Below are 5,141 nucleotides of genomic sequence, written 5' to 3' on the forward strand. Positions count from 1 at the left end.
CTCTCTTTCTCTCTCTCTCTCAGAAATAAATAAAACATTAAAAATAAATAAATAAATAAAGTTTATTTATTTTTAAGAGAGAGAGAGACACACAGAGTGTGATTGAGGGAGGGGCAGAGAGAGAGGGGGAGACACAGAATCCCAGGCAGGCTCCAGGCTCTGAGCTGTCAGCACACAGCCCAAGGTGGGGCTCGAACCCATGGACTGTGAGATCATGACCTGAGCCGAAATCAGATGCTTAACTGACTGAGCCCCCCAGGTGCCCCCATCTCTGAGTTTTAAAACATGTCCCCTCATCGGGGGGCGGGCAGCCGCATGGGCTGGTCACGACTCCAGCGAACACCAGTCACATATACTACAATATAATTTTCAATAGAACAAGCCACATCTCCTCTTTGAAGCTTAGAGATATCTTTTATCTTTCTTCTATACATTAAGAAAGGTGAAGCGGTTGCGTGGAAGGAATCCCTAAGTAGTCCTACCAGTGGCACAAAGTTACTGCGTGGCCTTGGACACGTCACTGTGCTAAGCACACCTCTCAGCTGTAAAATAAGGGAGGGGGATGGGATCATCTCTAAGGTCTTGCCCTCAGGCACTAATCTTTTCGGATCAGCAGAAAGTGTCATTGTTCTGATCAGGACGGGGAGCTTTGGAATAATCATTTTCTTGTGTTGCCACTCTGACATTTCAAGTTGCTCTGCTTGACTCTGACATGAGCGCTCTCCTTGTAACGCCGAGGAGTTTGAAGTCCAATGAATGTGGACTCACTGTGCCAATCCCCTTCCTTGATTTTCTGAGCTTGGATCTTTTCTGCACCATTAAAACCAGAGGCACTAATTTGAGGAATTAACTGAGCCGGTCACTTGAGGTCATATAGCAGCTGTGGCCCTTCAGGGTCTCACTTTTGCAAAGAAGTCAAAACAAAAGAGGCAAGAAGGTTGACCAGATAACTTCGGAAGTTTAGGAAACAAAGCATTCCATTCTAAGTTTTTTGCTGCGGGGGCTGAATCACAGCTCCTCCTGGGTTTTGTTTCCTATCAAATCATAACTTGGCCAACGTTTTCTGGCAAAGGTCAGAATCCAGTGCCTTGGAGAACAGTGGAGAAACACTCGACCAATCCCGGAGTAGGTCTGCGATGCAAGTCCCAGAAAGGAGGTTCAGAAGAGAAGGCTCTTTTCAGTTGACTGCATCCAACCAACAAGGCTTTGTCAGGGGCTCTGGTTGTGAGGAGACAGGAGTGGAACAGTACTCCTGAACCTTGAAATCAATTTGTAATTTAACACTTGTGAAAAATTAGAAAATGAGACCAGTGCTTCTCAGTCACTCGGGGCTCTATTGCAAGTAATTCACTATTAATACATAGGCCACTGAAGTTTGAAACTGATTGTCCTGAAAATATAACTTAGAGTGGATTCAAGGTCATCTTTCAATATTGAACGTCTTAAAAAAAAAAAAGGGGGGGGTGCCTGGGTGGCTTAGTCGGTTAAGCGTCCGACTTTCGCTTAGGTCATGATCTCGCAGTTCGTGGGTTCGGGCCCCGCGTCGGGCTCTGTGCTGACTGCCAGCTCAGAGCCTGGAGCCTGTTTCAGAGTCTGTATCTCCCTCTCTCTCTGACCCTCCCCTGCTCACGCTGTCTCTCTCTCTCTCTCTCCTAGAAATAAAATAAAAAAAACATTAAAAAAAATCTTAAAAAAAAAAAAAGCCTCTGCAGGACTGCTAATTCCCCTCTGAAAGAGAGAATTATTTTTGTTTAGGAAAATACCCTGTAGGGACATTTAGATTTTATTTTATTTATTTATTTAATGAATATAATTTATTGTTAAATTGGCTTGCATACAACACCCAGTGCTCATCCTGACAAGTGCCCTCCTCAGACATTTAGATTTTAAAAGATGGGATGGGGCACCTGGGAGCCTCAATCAGTTAAGTGTCCCACTCTTTTATTTCGGTTCAGGTCATGATCTCATGGTTGGTGAGACTGAGCCCCGCATCAGGCTCTGTGCTGACAGTGCAGAACCTGCTTGGGATTCTCTCTCTCTCTGTCTCTCTCTCTGTCTCTGTCTCTCTCTCTTTCTCTTTCAAAATAAATAAATAAACATAAAAAAAAAAAAAGATGGGACACAGAACAGAGCCTGAACAGACAGATCCAATGGAGGAATTTATTGAATTGTTCTGTATAATAAAGAGGATGCACTTGCTGTTCTTGAAAATAGGTAAACCAAGAGGCGGAATGGTAATGTGGTCTAGATAATGTGACTGGAAATGGGAACTCCAGAGTTAGGTCACTTAGGTTCACATCTATGAGACCCACCATGGTGCACCTTGCAACAAAGCAAATTTAGAGAGAAGAGATTGGCTTTTACCCTCTGCCCATCTCCCATTCTCAGCCAGGATTGGGTTAAGGCTCTTTTTTTTTTTTAATTGTGGTAAAATACACATAACACAGAATTTACGACTTTAATCATTTTTAAGTGCACAGTTCAGTGGAATTGAGAACATTCACATGATTGTGGTGGCCTAAGGTTCTTATTTTCTCTGGGGGAGGGGAGTGTGTGAAGGAAGGGTGACCCAACCCCAAAAGACAGAAGGAATGTGTGGCATCCCTGGTGTTCACCCAGCCCATCTCCCTGGCACCATCTAACCAGGAGATTCCTGAAATTGCCATTCTGGAAGTCCAGCTAACCACAGGACCAGAGACTGACCCTATCGGTATTTAATCCAGAGTGGTCAGTCACCAGTAGGTGGTTGGTGCCAGCCTCCAGGATGGAATCCGATAGCACAGCTGGACGTCTGGAATGCCAGGCCAGCAACTAGCACAGGCTCACCCCAATCCTACCATTAAACCTCCCAAGAATGCAATCCTGCCTTTTTGGGATTGCAAAATTTGGGCCCCAAGTATTTCTTATGGAGGGGTTTACTGTGTATGTAAACATATAGGTATACCTAGCACATAACAAGCACTCCATAAGTACTAGGTATTACTGGGCATGTCTAATAAAAATGTAAGTTGCTGCATTTCTGTGACGTTAACTTGTTGTTTTGCAGTAGTTCTATGTCCACAAGATTTCTTTATTATCGTTGTCATTGTTTTTACTTTGGTGAAGATTAAAAAAGATGCTAAGTGGGGACGCCTGGGTGGCTCAGTCGGTTAAGTGTCTGAGTTCAGCTCTGGTCATGATCTCGCAGTTGGTGGACTGGCGCTCCATATTGTGCTGTCTGCTGTCAGATCAGAGCCCCCTTCAGATCCTCTCTTTCCCTCTCTCTGCCCCTCCTCCACTTGTGCTCTCTTTTCTCTCTGTCCCTCAAAACATAAAAAACATTAAAAATAAATAAATAAGGTGCTAAGGTACATTTTTGAGCCAATGCAAGTATAAAGAAATAGAAATAGCCATCAGATTCAGGATGAAGAATAAGAATTCACTGGAGAAAGGAGGCTAGATCCAAAGTTCAGCCTCTAGAATTCTCAGTAATTTGGGGAAGAGCATTGGATTTTGGACATAAGGCAGGGAATGCAGATTCAAATCCATCCTAGCTATATTACCAAGGAGACCCCTCGTAGTAATGAAGTCACTCCCATTAAATCTTTAATGGAAGAGAAGGGAGTGCCCAGTGGGGACTGTGCAGATTCTAGGTGTCCTGCCCAAGGGAGTATATGTACAGATGAGCATCACTCATGACATGCATAGAATGTAGACATGCTAAGCCGGCCTGTCTGAATTTTAACTCTGATTCTGCCACATGCTACCTTGGGTCATTGGACAAGTTTACTTGCTCTAGATTCCTCATCTACAAAATGGGGATAATACAAGGTGTCCATGAAGTCTGGAAACAGAGGAAATATACATGACATCATGAAGGACATCTTCCATCTATAAAAAATATATTTTATGGACACTGTAATACTGAATTCTGTTGAAAAAAACTGCCACTTTGAAATAGGCAAAGGAAAGCTTAGGGATCTGTCTGTTACCTCCATCTTTTGTCCTTGAGCTTCTTTTCAAATCTATAAATTGTAGGAAACTGATACCAATGAGGAGCACCTGGGTGGCTCAGTCGGTTAAACGTCTGACTTTGGCTCAGGTCATGATCTCACAGCTCAGCTCAGGAGTTCGAGGCCTGCGTCGGGCTCTGTGCTGACAGCCAGCTCAGAGCCTGGAGCCTGCTTCAGATTCTGTGTCTCCCTCTCTCTCTCTCCTTCTCTCTCTCTCTTTCTCTCTTTCGGCCTCTCCCCCTGCTCATGCTCTGTCTCTCTCTCTCTCAAAAATAAATAAGCATTAAAAAAAAAGAAAGGAAACTGATACCAATGAAAACAATTTTTGTCCATTGAAATGCAAATGAACTCTGTCAGATAGAATGCAATTGGTTATTGCCTTGAGGATAGACCCCTTTTTGTATCTATACATTTATTTCAGAATTCCCTGTGGTCTTTATATGTTTAGGCTCTTTGGCTTCCCTTCTGAGCCACTTAAAACATTTTATAGGTTCCCTCATTAATTCACGAGTTTAATAAAATCTCTGATGTGTGTTCATTTTTTATATCTGAACAAAAGTCATGATTATACACTCTTCTAAAACTTTTAACACTTCATAGGGCTACTATGAAGACCAAGTGGGTTAATGCCTGTACAATCTTGAGAGTTGGTGCTTGGCATGCAGAAGCACGAAGTGTTCATGAGGATTGTTATTATCTATAATATGCACGCAGATCACTGTGATGTCACTATTAAGGACATCACTGCGTTAGACTCCACTTCTTTTTAAAGTGTGAGGCCTGCTAGGACAGGGCCTTTGTAACTCCAGCGCAGAGAACAGCAGAACCAAATAAACACCAAGAAAGAACAGAGTAGGGGCGCCTGGGTGGCTCCATTAGTTAAGCATCCGACTTTGGCTCAGGTTGTGATTTCGAGATCAGTGAGTTCGAGTCCCGCATCAGGTTCTGTGCTGACAGCTCAGAGCCTGGAGCCTGCTTGGGATTCTGTGTCTCCCTTTCTCACTGCCCCTCCCTGCCTCACGCTCTTTCTCTCTCAAAACTAAGTAAACATTAAAAAATTTAAAAAAGAAAAAGAAGGAACACAGTAGACAGTCAATAGATTAGTTGAATATAACAGGGGCTGGCTTTTTTTTTTTTTTTTTTTAAAGG

The sequence above is a fragment of the Crocuta crocuta genome, unplaced genomic scaffold (assembly GCF_008692635.1).
Source record: "Crocuta crocuta isolate KB4526 unplaced genomic scaffold, BGI_CrCroc_1.0 scaffold698, whole genome shotgun sequence".
Taxonomy (NCBI): domain Eukaryota; kingdom Metazoa; phylum Chordata; class Mammalia; order Carnivora; family Hyaenidae; genus Crocuta; species Crocuta crocuta.